Source organism: Solanum lycopersicum, chromosome 7 (assembly GCF_036512215.1).
Source record: "Solanum lycopersicum chromosome 7, SLM_r2.1".
Taxonomy (NCBI): domain Eukaryota; kingdom Viridiplantae; phylum Streptophyta; class Magnoliopsida; order Solanales; family Solanaceae; genus Solanum; species Solanum lycopersicum.
In genome coordinates this window covers 12,057,142-12,078,595 of record NC_090806.1, presented here as the reverse complement: position 1 = coordinate 12,078,595, position 21,454 = coordinate 12,057,142, and the positions used below count along the sequence as shown (strand labels likewise).

Here is a 21,454-nt window from a genome sequence, read left to right as displayed (position 1 = left end):
GTGTATTTAGAAGGATTTGACACAGGTGCAATTTAGCTTCTGCCATTACTCGTTAGTGCAATGTGTCAAGATTTTAAAAGGTTAAGTATCTAAGCTCTGCACTCAATTTTTGAACATTGTATTATCCCTTAGGAGAATTTATTAGATAAGAGTTGAGTATCTCAAATTTTTGTTAATTGATCTAACTGCTCATTTCCAAGCTTAACTTGAAGAAAGGTTGGCTAATCCTTGGAAACAAGGAAATAAAAAACTCACTTTAGCATGAATAAAAATCATGAAAGCTTAAGCATAACAAGAGTTGTAATAAAAGGCGAGGATATATAACCCCTCTAATTATAACATTATTTTGAGCCCGCTTTGTAGCTCCGATTAAATTTGGATTGCGCACTGCAGGATTCGTTTGGAGGGGAGGACGTGTTTTCATATACAAGACTCGAACTCGAAACCTCTAATTAAAGGTAACACTCCGATCAATGCACCACAATCCATGTTGGTAAGACCCTCACATAACATCAGTAGTGTATTTCACTCTCCAGCAGAACATGAGATTAGCTAAAATTTACTTCTTTTTATACAGAATATTTCTAGTTAGTAATAGTACATTACAATATAAAATACTCATCCGTTTAAAAAAGAATGTTCCTATTTCTTTTTTACTTTGTTTTAAAAAGAATGATCCATTTCCTTTTTTGGCAACAGTATAATTTTAACTTTCTACCTGACATGTTTAAAACCACAAGATTAAAGGGCATTTTGGTACATTTGACATAACTTTAATTTAGAATCACAAGTTTAAAAAGTCTTATTTCTTTTCTTAAACTTCGTTCCAAGTAAAACTAGGTCTTCTTTTTGAAACGGAGGGAGTAATAAAAATACGGAATAAAATTGTTTGTAATTAGCTCTCTCCTTCTATTTTTTTGTCATGTTGCGCTTTTTTAAAGTCAATTTGATTAAGTTATAAAGTTAAATTAGATTACATTAATTCGATATTTTAAACAAAAAATTTAGATATTTAAAAACTATACCAAACTATACATTGCAATTTTTTTGCATATCAATATGATGAAAAAATATATTGTAATTAAACTCTAAAAATAAAAAGTATGATAAATAATAGTGAACGGAGGGAGAATTAGATAATCTGTCAAAATTCTACATTTACTTGAAAATGGAACATCGACTATCTCAATTGTATTTCACATTGCTTTCCTCAATAATTAGCTTTCTTGCTACATTTTTAAAGCTCGAAATTCAAGTTTGTCCTTTAGCTTTAAACTATAGATCTATCATTTTATATTATATTTTAAAATTATTAATACATTCTAGAAAATGTCACTTTACTGATAATAGTATCAAATCTTTTTAATTCATTTTTGAAGAATAAAAAAGAGAATATTATTTTAAACTATTATTTTTAATATTATAATAATTAAATAGTGTGGAATGTATTTTCCAAACATATGTAACTATTTATTAATGATGGAGTTTGGAGAAGTGACGTTGTCTTTTTAAACAAGGGATGTCCCTTTCACCTGTAAACTAATATCGAAAAGTTTAAGAAAATATATTATTTTTTTTTTTTTGGATTTCCCCTTTTCTTCTTCTTAAAAATCTTAATATTTTACTTTTAGGGTTTAATAATTTTTATTCTCTCTGTTTTAATTTATTTGTTTTATTTTCTTGTAATCCATTAAAAGAATAACGTCTCTTTCTTCTTCCTTTTTGCAACTTTTAATTTTTAACTTACCATGTAACATGTTTAATATCACAAGATTAAATCATATTTTGATATTTTTTTTATTCAACTATGTATTAAAAAAAATCATACTAACAAATAAAAGATAGGAGTAATTCTTACAGTGAATATTGATACATATATTAATACTAAAAATGCACATTATTATGAAATTAAAAAACATTTGAAGTTTTGTGTTGCTACAAAATTTACAAAACTTTTGACACTATAATTTATTTGGTAGAATAAGTAATATAACGGCAAATTAGAGGTTTATGGATACTATTACAGTGAACAAAGTAGAATAGTCGAGAAGTTTGTAAAATTGGGAGAAAGAATTATGAAAGGTGAGTGACAAATTCGTGAAGGAGCAAAAGCGTTTTGTATGGATGCTGCAAAAAGGTTCATTATCCACCAATAACAATGCTTCATTTTATCACATTTGTAAAAGAATATCTTTTTCGGATCATAAAAAAGTGTAAGATACAAATTGATTCATATAACATATTAAAAGATACTTAGCTTTATTGTCATTGAGTATTCTAAATCAATCATTTGAGCCTAAAGTACAAGAAAATTGATGCATATAATCTATCAAATCATTGAAATATATCAAGATAAAATTAATGCCAACAAACAACATGTTGACGAAGTCTAGCTCCCCTCAACCCATTCATATTATTTTTTTAGAAAAAATGTTACATTAAAATAACTTTTATTTCTCTTTTAATTTATCCATCTCCATTTATTTGAAGTTTTTTTTTTGGGAAAAGGGTAAAAAATACTCCCAACTTTGGTTTATTGTTTGATTTTACCCTCACCGTTAAAATGAGGTTAAATTTACCCTTACCATTACTAATTTCATCAAAATTAGCCTCATTAGACGGAATCCCAGAAACCTACCAAAATTGACCCAATAACCCGATTTAAAAAAAATCTTATTCCCTATTTTTAACCCAATGACCCAACTCCTCTAGGATAATCCATTTACCAATTAACCCAATGCCCATTTTACCCATTCTCTCAAATTTACCCATTAACTTTTTCTCTAATTTGCTAGGGGAGCTTGCTCAACAAATTATTTTTTCGCCAACGAAAGGTAAGATTTTTTATTATTGTCTTTCTATAACATTGTCAAAGTATCAAATCGAACAAATCATATTTGATTATTTGTCTTTCTATAACATTTAGTTGTTGATTACAAGTTAGGATTTGTCTCCAAATTTTTGGCTCATTTGTTTTCCTATTTACTGATATGTATTACAATAAGTTAGTTAGGGTTTGTGGGTATTTGTCTTTCTAACTCATTTGTTTGCCCTTTTACCAATATATATAATGATCTGTTAGTTAGGCTGTGCGGGAATCTGTCTTTGGGTTATTTGTTTGACTTTTTACATCTAAAAATTAACGATTTGTTACTTTAGTTGTTGATTTACGAGTGCTGATGTTTTAGGTTAAGGTTTTTGAGTTATGAATTTTGTCACGCCTCGAGCCTACACCCTAGACGTGGCCGCACCTAATGGTCATTGCTAGCCTTGAGGAGACCCTTGTCCTGACTTACTTAACTCAGCGGAAGACTTAACTAAATATAAGATATATTTTTCATAAAAACAACTTCAAATAAATATCTGGCCAAATTAAGTCTCACATACAATATCTGAATGCAATTGAAGAGAGACCCAAAAACATAAACTGTTTGACTGTCTATCTATATATGAAGCCTCTATCATACTCAGATGGATGTTGAGATAGACCTGACAACATCCTATAAATAAAGAAAAGACTGAAAAACATATAAATGTGTCCTCCAGAATGCAAGGAGACTCATCACTGACTTCGAGTTCTCTGTTGGATCAACAAGGTGCTGGATGATGTTGATCTCGGTTACCTGTGTCTACATCAAGATACGATGCAGGCCAACTAACATCAGTACATTGAATGTACAAGTATGCAAGTTGAAATGCTAACAAAACTTAAGCTTGAATAGAGTAAGAAAAAACACTTACCTTGGCTCTGCTCAACTCATGAACTATTGTACTTACTATTAAAAAATAGAGACACATGCAATATATATAAAGCTTGTAAAACAGTGTAAACAACCCAGTTCGTTAAAGTAAATGTAATAACAAACTCAACTTTACTTATATATGAAAGTAATATAGTTTTTGTGGGAGATTCTCTAACCGAACACCACCACTATGAGTCTAAGTGGTGATACAAAGTTGCTCACACTGCCAGAATTGTCCTATACTTTGTCATTGCATAGAACTCCTTAACTTAGTGGATCTACTAGTTTAATTTACGTGATCATATAATAAGTATGACTCGTTAATACCCATGATAGCTACATGATTTTCATGGAGAGTTGAGTTTTATGAATCTCATCCCCACATCGGTGCTCAATACTAATCCCAAAATATACTTTAGCTCATACTTTTAAAAACAACTTTCTTTCCTTGGGTTGAGATAATTTGTTTAATACTTCACATTTAAAAAGCTCTCCTGGAATCAATGTTCCTTTTTCTTGTTCAAAACTCTTTTGGATATCTTGATTTTCTCTTAACTTAAATGTGAAATCATTTATAAACTTTTGAGGGAATATCTAGTTCCCTTATAACTTTTGATAAATGAATTCAATTTCTTAACTCTTTGCTTAACTTACAAACTTAAGTCTTAAATCAACTCTTAGCGAATACTTAGTTCCCTTATATTTCTTGAAAGAAAGACTTCAACTTTTACTCTTTACTTTAACTTGGAACTTGAGCCTTAAAACGAAGTTAAAACATTTAATAAAGACTCTTGAGAATCTTTAAGAACTTTTTTTTGACTTACTTCTTAACTTTACACTTGACTCTTAACTTCTTTGACTTTTATCTTTAACTTCCCTTGAATTGGATTATGGTTCAAGGTTATGATTGATGTTCTTTAATGATTTCTAGGTGTTTAGAAATCATTTGAAGTAATTAGAATCATTGGAAGGTGTTAATGTACCTTAGAAGGACTTAAAGCTAAACAACGAGAACTTGGCGAAAAACGCCGACTCGGGCGTGTTCGAGGTGCACCATGCCAACCTTTATTATTTGAGTCTTGGTTCTAGCGCACTGGTGACGCGCCGCGCTAGGCCCCATGTGACTGAGGCCAGTTTCTGGTGCACAGTATGCGCGACGGGCCTGGCCTTGCCTATGTGCGTCTGACAATTTTTTCAACTCTAAACCCTTCAAACATCCTTAATTATTTCACCAAACACTTGGGACTATTGGTACTCTCAATACCCACTGAATTCAATCAAAAAAAACTCGGAGAAACTAGAATCAAACAACAACAGGCATCCAATAATTCAATCAAAGAGAATTCAATATTTTTCTTCAAGAACTTCACTTGTTAACATGTAAACGACTGTCTAGCACAACACATACCTTAATAGGGATCACCCCCGACGAAATTCACTCGAAGTTTTTGATGTTCTTGACGAATTCTTGAGTTTTCTCCCTTATCTTCTTCTTTTCTCTCTTCTTCAAGCCCTAAGTGTGAATTTGATTTTTCAAAACTGACTTAAGTCTTCTTTTTTACTCCTAATAAACCCTTAAAATTAATTTGGAAAATAAGTGGTGAAAAGACTAGTTTACCCTTCCTTAAATCCGGAATTGGATTTCTCTCACTTCAACAGCCCAACTTCCGACATCCATATCTCCCTCATACGATCGAAAATGCGCAAACTCAACGCTTTGGAAATATCTCTCCAAGGGATTTCCAACCATATCAATAACTACCTCTAACACATCATGAGCTAGAAGTTATGACCGTTTGAAGATGACCAAAACTCACTTCTTACACTTAGAAATATTTTCAGATTTTTCTCTTTCTTTGCAAAAGTGATTATTTTTAGTTTCTCGGCTTATTCCTAGCCACTTCTAGTTATGAGATGTTACATAATTTATCTTTTTATATCTAAAAGTTCACTATTTGTTCATTGTTTGTTTATTTTTTACGATTTAGGGTTTGTGGATAGGTTTTAGGATATTGTATGAATTTGGAGGTGGTGGTTTAGGTTTTGGAGATGTTATTGAGTATGAGCTGATTTCTAGTCACAATATTTAATTGGAAAATTCTTGATTGAATGAGGTCCTTTTTTCTCCAAATTTATTAGTTATTTTTTTAGCTTTTTTTTTTATAGTATGTCAATGTTTATTCTTATAGAATGTGGCCCGTTGTTGTCTTTGCGTGCCTTTTTAGGAGTTTTGTTAATGTTATTACTGTTTTTGAAAGTTTTTAATGTTGTCTCTGTGTGCCTTGATTGTGTTTTGTTTTTCCCTTCTTAGTTATTTTGTATCGTTCATGCTTTTGGAAGTTGTTAATGTTGTTTCTTGTGTGTCTTAGGTTGCCTAAAATGGTTTTGGTTGATCTAGTATTTCACTATGCTGTGGAATGAATAAGAGAGCCTAAATTGCTCTATGAGAGGAAATATTTTCACAAATGAGAAGGTTATGATTATGATCTCTTATCTTATATAGATATTACTAATGAGTACATTAACATATTAAGATATATAGGTGTGTAACAGTTGATAGTATTTGTCCCTTCTGAAAATTCTATTAAATTGAAGGTGATGAGGGGATTATGATATTATTGTCCTTTATTAATGATGAATTTGATGTAATTATTTTATTATTTTTATAGATGATAGTGAGTTAGATATTGATGTTGAGAATATAATCAAAATGTTAGAGACAGGTAGTTATTGATAATGTATCTACTTATTGTACTTCTGATGGTACTGAAAATGATATTAATACTTCCAATGATAATAACGATTATAATTCGGAAAAATTGGAGGTTCTTGCACAAGAAAGGGGGAGGGTAATTGATGGTAGCTTGTGTGGTTACTAGGATTTACACAAGTCAATGACATTTAAGGATATAGCTGAAGCTAGAAGATATATTAGTTAGCATTCATTGACAAATGACTATAATTTAACCATTAAAAAAAGTGACAGAAAAAGACTTAGGGTTGTTTGCAAAGATAAATGCAACTTTATATGTCTAATTTATGGTGAAAAGCATGCTGCTAGTGTTAGATTGAAAACATTGAAAGGAGAGCATAATAAATGCAAGGATCCATATGGTAACTATAAGGTTAGTGCAACTACAATGACCTTTTATTTTAAGGAGAATTTGCATGCTAATTTTCAAATACAAGATAAAGAAAATGAGAGTTGATACGAAAATTACTTTCAACATTAATGCTCATTTTGAAAAGTGTAAGAGAGCTAAAAGACTGGTTTTGGAGGAAATGGAAGGTCGTTTTTGTGATGATTATAAGAACCTTGTTGGATATGCAAATGCTTTAAAAGAGACTAATCTCCTTAAGGTTTCAAGAAATGCTGTAGAAGATGAAAAAAGAAAGTTTTTAGGATGTATATTTGTTTTGACGCATTGAAGAATGAATTTAAGAATGGATTAGACCTTTAATTTGCTTGGACGGAACATTTTAAAGGGTAAAACTAAAGGTCAATTGTTATCTGCTATTGGTCAAGACTCAATGAACCATTTCTAGCCTATTGCTTGGGCTATTATGGACAGAGAGTGCAAGACATCTTGGGTGTGGTTTTTGTAACTACTTCAGAAGTCTCTAAACATCAACAGTGGAGAAGGAATCACATTCATGTCTGATATGTAAAAGGTAAATTCTCATGACTGTCACTTCTTTATTCTACTTTATTCATTATTACAATATCTTTATCTTATATATCTTTATTTGTTTTCTTATGTATTTTCATTTGTCTTGTATGTATTTTATGACAGGTAAACATGGATTAATTGAAGTTATTAAAAATATTTTACCTAATGCTATGCATAGATTTTGTGTGAGGTACATAGAGACCAACTAGAGAAAAAAAGGTAAGAGATCTAATATGATGACTAAGGTATTGTGGTGGTGTGTATGGAGCATATACAAAGAGGAGTTGGATGATCATTTGAAGACATTAGAGCAAATGTCTGAAGAAGGAAAAGACCATTTGTTGATTTTCCAATACAAACTTGATGTATACTATTTTTTGACACTGTTTGCATGAACAATATGGTGGAAAAAAATTTGATTGAGTCATTCAAATCTTGGATATTGGAAGCAAGAAACAAGCTAATAATTGGTATGCTTGAGGATAAGAATCAAAGTTATGATCAAGTTGTCGAAAATGAAGATGAATTGATGACTTGGAACTGTGATTGAAGTCCTACAACTATTAAAATGTACAATTAATTCTTGAAGATTGTTAATGTGTGTGAATTAAATTTCAATGGAGATATGAGGTAAGTGAAGAAAATGACGGACACATTGTCAATTTGGCAGATAAGAAATGCACCTGTAGGATATGAGATCTTACTGGAATACCATGTCCCCGTTCAATCAGGGCTCTTCTTTACAAGAATCTTGATCCATTTGTAGAGATTCACTGGTGGTACTCTAAGGAGGCATATCTTTTGACTTACCATTGTAAGCTACAACCAATGGCTGGTCAAAAGTTCTGGAAGATTGAAGTAGAACAAGAAATGGAACCACTAGAATTGGTTAACTTAGCTGGCAGACCTAGAATGAATAGGAAAAGACATAGAGATGAAGCACTTAAGAGACAAACTGAGTGGGTTGCACCATGAAGAGGGAGAAAAATGACATGCTCATGTTGTGGGATTCCTGGACACAATGCAAGAGGTTTTCATAAGGTAAACATTTCATTTTCGATGTAATTTAGTTATTGTTTTTGTAATTGTGACTTTTTCGTAATTTTATCAGTTTAATCAAAATAGTGAAGAATCACTTCAAATATAAGACAGGTTAAAAGTAGAAGCAAAAGGTAAAATTCATCTTTTTTTAGTTTTCACATATTTAACAATGTCGTGCTTTAGTTTTGTGTAATTGTCTCACTTCTAATATTACAATTGTCTCACTTATTGCTATGTAATCTATCTATAAAAATTCTTCTTTTCAGATGAACCAAGGCTTGGATGAAAGCACATCCAAGGATGGACGGTTAAAGGAAAAAAAAGAAAAACGTAAGGAGGCTGAAAATTTTTTTCAAGTATAATCAGTATTGTGATATTTTAAAGATGAAATAGTTTTTTTCTTATATTAGACGGATAAACAATGTGACAAGGGAAAAAAGCAAACAAATGAGAGGCATAGGACACTCCTAAATATCAGTTGGGGATGTGGGTCTAGGACAATTCTACATTGCCTCTATTTTTATTATCAACTCTAATCCCATCACTTGAAATAATGTGGCCCAGGAATGACCAGGCTCAAGTTAGAACTCACACTTAAAGAACTTGACATACAACTCTTTATCCTTTAGATTTTGGAGAACTATTCTGAGATGACTTGTCACGAGACCAAGAATGAACGTGATGACACTCGTCTTATCTCACCAAGATAAGTTAGCCTAAAACTCAAACATTAAAAAAATGTTGAATTTTTTGTATAATCACCTAAAAAGTACCTCATAAATCTGGTTGTCACTTGTACAAACCTCTAATGTGTTATAACAAAGTTGAAAGAAAATACATTTTTTGAATGACATTTTTTCTAGAATATAACAAGATCATAATTAAGGAGAAGGAAGGTCTGCTGAAATTACAAACAACTACCTCACAAACCTCCACATAAAGTCTCAGACAAGGAGAAGAGATAATGTCACACAGGTTCGGGCTAGTAACCAACAAAAAATGTAGTAGCAAGGAGTGAGTACCAAATCACACAGTATGTAGCAATTATATCTCTAAACACAACCTAAGGAGATACAGTACAAGTATTCCTTACACCCCAACTGAACCTCCACACCTACAACCTACATAAATCCAACACAACCTAACAATTCACAATTTACAAACACATATCTCAACAACATTATTCTAACAATCACATATTCTCAACAACAAGCTCAATATTCATCAATTACAACCTCCACAATTATAACCTTCTGAAAACCAGTCAAACCTAACAGTTCATAATTCACATAGCACACATCTTAACAACAACACCCTAACAATTACATATCATCAGCAACAAGCCCAATATTCATCAATCAAAGTTCCATAGAAAGGCACTCACAAGATCAATAAAACACAATATCAAATTCACTAATGATAAATATGTGCAATGCAATGGAATGCAATGTCAAGTATAGTGATGCATGTCTGACGTAGATAGACACATATTGTTTCTCAGTCCGGGACCCATGGGAGACATATATGTCCATTCATCCATCACAAAATGTGATGACCCTCGATAATAATAGTCATCGCAGTGCCCGATACGTCCATCAATATAAGTATCCATCGTGGCGCGCGATATGTTACTCAAAATGATACATCCTCTTTGATTTCTTGTTCTTTCTCAATTCACATAACACTTGTTACAACCATGTCTCAGAACAATACAAATGACTTGTTCACACAAATAATGGAGAAATGACCATTTTCACATCATTGCACAATTCACAATAACACAATCATGATATAACATCATCAATGATTCAACAAGTCTTTCAAACTATTCTCAACAGATCACATACAAACAATTAATCACATTTCCTTTTGTTACCCCTGTTTCATCATTAAAATTAATCAATGTGGACAAATTAATCCATCACCAAGTCTCATTACCCCCGAACACATATTACAAGGAAATACATGAATTCCATACACTTACAAGGGTTTAGAAATCCACTCAATAAATCAACAATTCGCTCCAGGACTTGAGCCTTCCCTTTTCGTTGAGATTCGAAATCAATGCAATCTATTCAAGTACATAATCGCAATAAGATTTTAAAACAAACAACACTCATTTTACTATAGGTTTAGCCTAAATACAAAAACCCACTCAATTTATAATCAAGTTCCTAATTTTGATGTCCACTAATATGTCAACTCTCATATTTTCCTAATTCAAGCTTATGGTTAAATTTTAATTCCTCCGAATATCATATATTTAAGGGATAATGCCCAAGTACCCCCTCAACCTATACCTGGAATCTCAGAGACACACTTATACTATACTAAGGTCCTATTACCCCCTGAACTTATTTTATTAATAATTTTTTACCCTTTTTCGACCTACGTGGCACTATCTTGTGGGTCCAACGATGATTGACTTTTTTTTTCAAACTAGTACCACGTAGGCTAAAAAGGGGTAGAAAATTACTTATAAAATAAGTTCAGTGTCTCTAGAATTTCGGACATAGGTTGAGGGGGTACTTGTGCATTTTCCCTATATTTAATAGTATCATATAATGTAATATCCTTAATATTTAGTTACGTATCTTAATATGTCAAAACTTGAATCAGATGGACATAAGAATCTAAACCCAAAAACATAACTAATACTCCAACAGTAACCTAACAGAAAACTTAATTCAATATGTACATCCATCATCTTACCACCTTTAATCATTATCATTGCCTAAGGTAATGATTGGTCCACTCAATTTCTTATCATCACCTTAGGTTTCAAAATACGGTCAACATCACTCAAAATCCAACAATTCCATTCTTATTTTTAAACTCTATCATACTATTATACTAATATACTTATCAATATAAATACTTATCAATATAAAATCAACAATTGCCAATACGAAAAACGAGCTTTTATAATGAAATTATTTACCTGAAGAATTTAGTTTCTTCTCCGTGCCGAAAGTTGGAAGCTTTCTTCAGAATTCATCTGTAAAGATTCTGCCTCCCTCTTCTTTTCTTAATAATTAAATATTAAAAACTGACAATCCCTAAGATTATATATATATATATATATATATATATATATATATATATATATATATATATATATATATATATATATATATATATATATATATATATATCTATTAGTTTAAAATTCCGAAATCAACTTCACCGATTGGTCATAAAATTACTCGAGGCAATTATTGGAAGGGGTAAAATAGTAATTTTATAAAAATTTCTGAAAAGGACATTTAGGGTCATTACATGATTAGCATGATCTTCTGAGTTAATTTCTCAAAAGGTCACTCAACTTTGGAAATTTATCTAGAAAAGTCATTAAACTTTATTTTGTATTAATAAAATTACTCAACTTAAACTTTTATATCAATAAAATCATTTAACTAAATTTTTCACTAAAAAAACATTTGATATAGCAAAAAAATTATTTTTCATGTCATATAAATATGAACCCTATAAATGAATAAGAAATTAAAAAAATTGTTAATAAACTTTGATGAACAAAATTATTTAATCAAATGCATACTTTTATAATATTAAAATATGTAAGCATTATGACAATGTTATTATTATTTCAAAAAAAAAAAACATTTACACAAAATTGACTAGTTAAAGCAAAAAATTAAGTTGAAAAATTAACGTTCTAAAAGAAGATCAAGTTTAACCAAGCCAAAATAATATTAAGCTTTAATAAAGAAGTTCAATAATATAAAAAATTATTGTTTTATATTTTTGTTTTGAAAAAAAGGTTACAAAACAAAAAGGACAAATTTTATTAGAGTACTGTTGTTTAATTTTTGCATCGTTAAACAAAAGTTGGCAGTTATAATATATGAGGTCAAAATTTTAAATATTATTTTAGTACTCTTATTCTCTAAGGTGTCCTAATTAGATTTGTGAATACAAATTTCATCGATAATTTGGTTGTGCTAATTCTCAAACACAGATACACTAGTGGACCAATAAATAAAACTCCTAACTATTTCTTTTTATTTAGTAATTAGTATATCAAGATAAAGAGTATTTGTTTCACTAAGTAAGTTTCCCTTAAAAAAGTTAAATTAGTTTTCTTAATTTTATTTATTTGTAGGGTCTATTTTATATGAAACAAAAAAATAATGATAAATTTTATTTATTGACTTTAGAACACAAATGTCTAAGTTGAGTGTTTTTTTGATATAAAACAAACTTCAATGACTTTGCTAGATCAATTCCTAAAGTTGAGTGATATTTAAAGATATTAACTCTGATCTTCCTCATTCCTTGAATAGATTAATATGTCATCAATGAATACGATAACAAATATATCTAAATAAGTCTTGAATACTCTATTAATAAGGTTCATGAACGCTGCAGGTGCATTAGTTAAATCTAATGACATGACCAGAAACTCATAATGACCATAATGGGTCCTGAAGGTCGTATTTGGAATATCAAATCCCCTCACTCTTAACTGTTGATAGTCAGATCTGAGGTCTATCTTAAAAAAAACAAGTGGCACCCTGATACCTAATAGAAGAGATCATCAATTCTAGGAAGAGAATACTTATTAATTATAGTAATTTTATTCAACTAACGGTCATCTATACACATTCTAAGACAACCATCCATCTTCCTCACAAATAATTTTGGAGCGCCCCAAGGTGAGACACTTAGTCGAATAAAACTTTTTTCTAGGAGATCTTTCAACTGCCTTTTTAACTCTTTTAAGCCAGCCAATGTCATCCTGTACTAGTGTAGCCATCACGACACACCTTTGAGTGTCGTCTACCACACTTATCATATGCAACTCTTACTACCCCCTTGTGCCATACTACTTTGAGAATGGGCAAGGCTAGCTCTAAAATTTTGTGAATTTTGACTATTGTACTCACATTTGTTTCTTGGTGCAGGTGCACTAGCAGATGATGCAACAGGTCCCTTTTGTTTCTATTGGAAGGACGACCAATGACATTACTCGTCTGTTGCCTAGACTCATTCCCTATCTTTGATCTCTTGTTTCAAAACTCCTCCCCATCTTTCAGCCTTTTTTTCTCAGCCTGTTCTACATGGATCATCAGTCTTGGTATGTCTATATCTCATATCAGCAGCTGCCCTACCTTCTTTACTTGACAGATGAGACAACCCAACAATGAACAAATTCATTATACTTTCTTATGTCTGCAACCATCTCCAGAGCATATCAGAAAAGTTGGAGAAACTTCAAACTGTACTCCAGACACTAAAAATCCCGCTTCGGAGTGATAAACTCTTCTGCCTTTGCTTTTCTAAGTTTTTAGGGAAAGAATTACCCCAAGAAGGCCTCTTTACAAGAAGCCCAACTCACAAGGGGTGCACTCTCAACTCGATTCTTCTTTTATTGATCAAAACAGATTCTAGCGACACACTTCATTTGGTATGCAACTAATTCCATCCTCTAACCATCAACAACATGCATATCCTAAAAATCTTCTAAAGCTCCTCAACAAAGTTTTTTGGATCCTCGGTGACACTTAAATCAGTGAAGCTTGGAGGATTCATCCTTAAGAACTCATAGATTCTTGAAGTATCAAGAACGTTTTGTTAATTTTCTCTCTACCCAACTTGATTGGTTGTAGCTTGACTTAACATCCGGATAGCTTAACAAAATTCAGCATTGGTGACCTTTCCTTGGAGTTGCACTTCAGGTGCATTAGGTATCCCTTGTTCATGTGGTTCAACGATACTTCTGGTAGGACGACCTCTAACAGCTCTTCATGGAGGCATGATTTGACAGACACTTGTAAGCACGAATTAGAAGAAACTTTTTAGAGATAAACTCTATTGCACGAAATAAATCTGAAAGAAATGAGATAATTATTAAGTGTCACAGCCTCTTAATTATAGATGTGGCGCGTTTAATATCGATAACAAGGAGATACAAACACAATTTCATAGACTTTCTAGGACTCTTGAAATCTATGCTTTGATACCAAGTTTGACACGCCACAAGCCTACACTTAAGTGGAATTGTCACTCGATCCCATTGTTGGCCCCAAGTGAACCCTTGGCCCGACTTTAATCTTAGATTACTCATGATAAAAATACTTTAAAAAGTAAAATGTAATATAAATAGATAACTTAGAATGTATATAGAAACATTCATTAGCCAAAAAGGCACTCAAGTCTAAAACATAGAAACAGGAACGGAAAGACTCAAGAACTAACATCAACTAACTAGACTCCAGCACAAGACCCACGACATCTTAATGAACTAAAATGATAAAGCAATAAGAAGGGGTCCTCTAGGAGCAAGAAGTTTCACCAAAAACTCAAAATCTCTACTAGAATCAACAATGCGTTGGATGTTGATTTTGGATACTTGTATTTATATAATAAGAATATACAGGTCAACTAGCATCAATACATTGAATATATGAGCATGCGAGGGGAATTAAAAAACAAGACATACTCTTGAAAAGAAAACTGAAAGAACAAACATGGTCTCAACTCAACTCAACTAAATTCATTTCAAATAAAGTAGTATGATAAATACAGTATAAAGAAAAGCTTTAAAACAAGGATAACAACTCTATGTATTTAGAAATATGATACTAACTCCATTTTTATGCAAAAACACAATATAAACACTTTTTGTTTGTGTAAAAATAAAATTAACTCTGTGTATATAACAATACAAAATAGTTTTGTGAGATTTTCTCAAATCGACAACCATCACTTAAGAGTTATGTGATGATACAACGTTTTGCCTCACGCTGCCAAGGCCATCATATACCATGCCAAGGGCATAAATACTACTACTAAGTGGATCCACTAGTCTATGCTGAAAATCACTACGGAATCATCTAAAAAGTATAACAATTTTCTGCACATGATGGCTACATGGTTTATGGGGGCTGAGAGTTGTCTCAAGTTCCCCCATATCGATGCTCGATGTTACTCCCATAATATAACTACCTCATATGTTTAAAAACATAGCTATGTGGTTTGAGATAATTACACAAAAACTAGCCCAAATTCTCTTGAGGAAGTTAGTGTTTCCTCTCTTGCTTAATTGTAAAAGAATATACTCTTTTTTGAAAACTAGCTCAAAGGCTCCTCTGAAAATTAGCGTTTCCTTTCTTGTTTAAATGTGAAAACATTTACCCTTGCGGAATACATATTCCCCTTATAATCTTTTAAAGAAACTGAACTTGATTTGTTACTCTTTTCTCAAATCAAATCTCAAGTCTTAAAAAAAGTTTAAAGCATTTGCAAAGGACTTCTTGAAAAGACTCTATGAACTTTCTAGACTTGACTTTTAACTTTCCTTGCATTTAAATATACGGATTCAAGGTTATGATTCATGTTTATCGATAATTTTTAGATGTTTAGAAGTCATTTAGAGTAGATAGAATTGAAATAATGTGATAGTACACTTTAGTACTCAAACGGGCTAAACGAAGAAAAAAAATGGGTCGGGGCAGGTGCCTGTGACGCAGTGATGGTGCGCATGCGCCAGCCCGAAAGTTCATAATGACATTTCTGGCACACTATTGGTGTGCTACCCCAGCCATCTTGGCACTACGGGGGCACATCGCGCCAGATTTCCCCAGTCAAACGTGACAAATTTTCCAACTCTTTTTATGATTTCGAATCGATGAAATTCAATTTTTTTTCTCAATTTTGCTTTACATTCAGATAATCAAAATATATACGCAAGAATATAACTTAAAACAACTCTAATAATAAACTCTAAAATCTCAAGAGCTCCTTAATCTCATCCCAAATTCAAGAAGGAAAGCAATTCAAGAACAGAACTCAAGAACATCAAATTCTCAATCTTTTTGGATGAAAATTTCACTGAAATAAACATGTTTGACACGTGGGTAAATGAACCCAATGCTATGTGAATTTACATAACTCGTAGTATTGAATCCTTGGAAATCCACAATTAATTCCTCAAGAATAGATGAAATCTTGACTTTTCTCTTCTCTTCTCCTCTTGACTTCTTCTCTCTTAAACCCTAGCGTAGATTTTCATTTGTGTAAATACTAAAGTACCCTTTTAAAATCTGATTTTGACTTTTCTTATCTACATAGACCGACTTCAAATGGGTATATCCCTCTCATGCGAATTCAAAAATGAGCAAACTTGGTGGCATTAGAAAGATAATTCAAAGATATTTCCTGCAACATCTTGTATCCCACCTAACTCATCCTGGTTTAGGAGTTATGGTCATTTTAATTAGAACAAAACTCATTTTTTGCTTAACTTTTCAAATTTGATTATTTCCAAAAGTGGTTTCTTTCAAATTCTAGTTTTTTCAAATAGCGACGTGTTACAACTATCATACTTGATACATTTCATGTACTAATGTGAATGTACGGGCCGACGCTCCAATTCACCAGGCTAGTTGGTTCATTTGAGATTTTGAATATTGGTGAGTTTTTATGATCCGAGGTACAAAATTCTTTAATTGCTTTATGTCATTTCCATTTTCAAACTTTTTATGAGATGTATTGGTTACACACTAATCACTTGTTATTTATCTTTTATTCCTAAGATACTTGGAGTTAAAATTTTGAAAAACTTAGTAAGAAACATCAATGTTTAAAGAGTATTTTCAAACCAGAAAATAACTAGTAGAGAAAATAGAATCATAATCAAATTAGAAAAAAATATAAAAATATTTTTGTCAAAGAAAGAAAATTGAGTCCACTGAATGCACATTGTCCCCTTAAGGAAATTATTCCCCTCAAGTACCCAATGTTGATGGAATATATCCTCCCAAGATAAAATAATCTTACTCACTAGTGTATCGATACCTAAAATCATGGTGCCAGCAAACCACTCTATGAAAGTAAAGTACACTTAGAATGCTATACATAGTAGTAGTATAAGAAGTCCAAGAAAATTTGTTCAACTAAAATGAGAGGAAATCCCTCAATTTATAGAAAACAAAGGGTAGTGTGAAAAGGTTTTTATTGTGCCTTACCGAAAAAAGGTCACAAATCTTTGAAAAAGTCACAATCTTTTGGAAAGGTCACGACCCTTCATAAAAGTCACAACTTTTCATTAAAGTCACAACTTGTCATAAAATTCACAACTCTTCATAAAAGTCGCAACTATTCATTTTTCATTCACACCTTTTAAAACTCAGCAATCCCCCGCATGAATGGGGAATGACTCCAAGACAAAGAAATCGACAAGTATGTGTACTTTACAAGAAAGAATTTAATTTCAACTGGATAAGTAGGTTTCCTGAGTATATGTCAGATATACTCGGTCAATCGTTAGATGTGATATCTTTGAACTGTTGAGTTTTGGTGTATACCTAGACATTATATGCCACACAATTAACCCTTTACCATTTATGGTTCTTATGGTTGTATATGTTTCATCCATGAACACCCCTTGGTTTCATGAGTATATATAGAGAGATGAGCTTTTGACAATCATCCTCTTTGAAGCGGCTTACATTTCACACTCACATAGGTGATTTCTAAACGTGTTATCGTGTAAATACACTATTTGGTAAAATCTTCCAAACTTAACAAATCATTAAAAGCTTTAAGCTTTATTAACTCATTAATAAGATTTAATGTTGTATTCTTGTTTCATATCATTGTCTTTATCATGAGAATGGATTGAGTTGGTTGACAATGTCTATCCGTCAGTCGCAATTTTATTTTTCTCCTTGAATCTAGATCTTGGAATCTCCAGTCTTCTAGATAGAGTTACCCCCATGATGACTTTTACTAAGTCGTAAATATATTTCCTTAGATGATCTTTCAATTTTCTCTCTAGTCAGGCCTTTTGGTAAGTGGATCTGACACATTATCCTTTGACTTTACATAGTCAATTGTGATAATTTCATTAGAGAGTAATTTTCTAACAGTATCATGTCTATGTCTTATATGACAAGACTTTTCTTTATACATCATGATTCATTCCCTACCTATTGCATCTTAAATATCAAAGTGTAAGCTTAATGATGCCAAAGGTTTGGACCAAAAATAATATCTATCGAGAAAATTCGAAGTCTTTTAACTTGTTCACGGACCTTATCTAGAGCACTTAGTTGGAGATCATTGTAGAGCTAGCAGTACATGTATTTTTGAAAAGTTTCCAAGAAACTTATCCTCCACCAAAATTAAATACATATCCACTCGTGAATTTTACTTCATTTGATTCCGGTGATCCAAGTTGCATTACTATATCCTTCAATATCACAGGATATTTGTATAATGCAAGACATAGTTTGAGTATGTTTTAAATACACCCAGAACTCTTTTTGATGTCATCTAATGAGTTTTATTGGGATTATTTGTGAACCAACTTATTTTATTAATAATACATGATATATTTGATCGCATACACTTTCTGATAATCAGACTTCACAATACTCTAGCATAATCAAATTGAGAGTCACTTTCACCTTCATTATGTTGAAGTACAAAACTCATATTATTGGAGTACTCTTGACAATATTAAAATCCAAATATTTAAACTAGTCAAGTACCTTTTCAATGTAATAAAATCGTGACAATGCTAAACATCTTGGAGTTTTAAGGATTCTTATACCTAATATCACATCAAGAACTTCACGATCTTTCATATCAACGTTGCTTTCTAGCATATGTTTAGTAGCATTTCTGTCATTAGTGTATCTATAGATGATCAACATATCACCAATATACAAACAAACAGTGACCTTGTGATTTTAATGTAAACACATTGATCACTTCCATCATTCTTAAATCCATTTACCAACATAGTTTGGTCAAATTTCTTATGTCATTCTTTAGGTGGTTGTTTTACTCCGTAAAGTGACTTAAAAAGTTCACACACTTTATTTTCTTTATCTGGTACCATAAAACTCTCGGGTTATTCCATGTAAATTTCTTTCTCCGATTCTCTATTTATGAAAATTGTTTTCACATTCATTTGATGAATTTGGAGGTCATATACCGCAACTAATGCAATTAGCATTCGAATGAATGTAATTCTAGTTACTAGGGAGTATGTGTTGATCAAATAAAAATTTTATTTTTGTCTACAACCTTTAACCAGAAATCTTGTTTTGTATTTGTCAATAGTTCCATTGAGTTTCATTTTTCTTTCTGAAGATTCACTTTGAACCCAAAGATTTATTTCTTGAAAAAAAATCAATAACTTTCATTAAGGTTGCTCAAGATTGAATCAACCTCACTTTTGACACCATCTTTCCCATAGGATGAGTCTACAGAAGACACAAGAAATATTACAAAATCATATTCGAAAAAAGTAGATGTCCGTTAACATTTACTACGCCTCTAAATGTCGTTATTAAGTACATTCTCATTTTTTTTCTTTTCAAGGTCTTTTAGACCCTTCACTAGACTGCTCAAGTTTAATTTTACAGTCCAAATTTATAGGTCCTATTTTAATCCTTTTAGGAATATGAACTTAAACTTTGGATACACCTCCCCCCCCCCACATTTTAAAATATTTCAAGTTTATTTCCTTCCTTTTCATTTTTCATATGAAATAGATTGTGTCATGAACAAACAAAACTTTTATTGCTTTCTTTCTGAAAAGACAACTTTTTGTTGTTGCCTTTTGCTGTAAGGATAGCTTCTCCACATAAGTTTTTGGTAAAACTGAAATTATAAGTAATGTAGTCATCATTTCCTCCAAAGTTTGATTTTATTCATTCTGCAGTTCCATTAGATTGAGGTGAATATGACAGTAGTTTGATGGATAAATCCAATTTCCAAATATATTTCGACAAGAGGAGATTTATATTCCCCATCCCTATCACTTCTTATCTTTTTTCTAACTAATTCTCAACTTCAATATTCTATTGTCTATACAATTCTATTACTTCATTCTTACCACTCAACAAATAGACACAGTCGTTTCTAATGCAATTGTCAATGAAAGTTATGAGATACATTTTCCCATCATGAAATGGTGTTGACTTCATATCACAAATGTCAGTGTAAATCAACTCTAAGGGATTAGAATTCCTTTCAACAGATTTATAAGAATACTCCACATACTTATTTCACACAAACTTGACATTTTTATTTATTGCACTCGAAGTTAGACGAAACTTCTAAGTTGATCAGTTTTCCTTACAAGACTTTGTAATTGACATGCCCATGTGTTCATGTCACAAACAGTTTGACTCAAGCAAGTAAGAACAAATAAAAATATTGAGTTCGAAAGATTCTTCGCGAGATAGTTTTTTCTCACAAATATTTTGTTCCTGTTTCTACAATTTTGTGTGATACAAACACTGTTTAAAGTCATCAACTTGTCAAATGTCCTTTTCGAAAGGACCTTTCCATAAATTTCAAATTCAATTGTTATAGAAATACCCATGAACAAAGTTTCATCAGGTCCAATAAAGGCAATATAGTTCAAATGCTTCTTTTACAAAACATGAAAAATGACTTTTCACCAATATTCATGTCTTTACAAATAGTTATATATAATAGAAATATCTTTTTATGAAAAGATCACAACATTTTAAGCAAACTTTTTCTTGAAAGAACTCAATCATTTTGAACAAGTATATAAATAATTTGGTCGTTTCGTACTACTCATACCATATCTAGTAGTGAAGGACTCAATGACCACAATATCAAATATACTCCAAGATTTTGTGGGTCTAACATAATAAAAAAGTATCATCGAATTTCATATCTTGTGCTTCAAATTTAAATTAGATACTAAGTCTATTTTTATCTTGTCATGAGTAAAAAACCCCTCACAGTTTAAATATGATCTCAAAAATATTTTTTAAATATTTAATAATAATGTTTTCACATATTTTTTTCTCATGCTATCAAGGTGTCCTTGGAAACATGAAACTACTTTTGAAAATATTATTCTACAAAAGAATTATAGTTCTTCAATTTTATTTGACAATTTTTACACAGTGTCAAAGTTCATCCCATCGAGGCACAAAATTACAAACTCTAAGTCACTGATATTTTTCATTTATCACAAATAGC

The 21,454-nt window shown here is 31.5% G+C and overlaps 2 long non-coding RNA genes across 2 annotated transcripts; one reads left to right on the top strand and one right to left on the bottom strand.

Moving 5' to 3' along the window:
- Window positions 1-390: 390 nt before the first annotated feature.
- Window positions 391-6,434, top strand: LOC104648203 (uncharacterized). Its single transcript, XR_742280.2, has 3 exons — window positions 391-458; window positions 2,796-2,834; window positions 6,113-6,434. It is a non-coding gene; the product is annotated as an uncharacterized lncRNA (long non-coding RNA).
- Window positions 3,319-11,492, bottom strand: LOC138337155 (uncharacterized). The gene is made up of 2 exons (XR_011210599.1): window positions 11,397-11,492; window positions 3,319-3,629 (listed from the first exon to the last, which is right to left on the bottom strand). It is a non-coding gene; the product is annotated as an uncharacterized lncRNA (long non-coding RNA).
- Window positions 11,493-21,454: the final 9,962 nt, after the last annotated feature.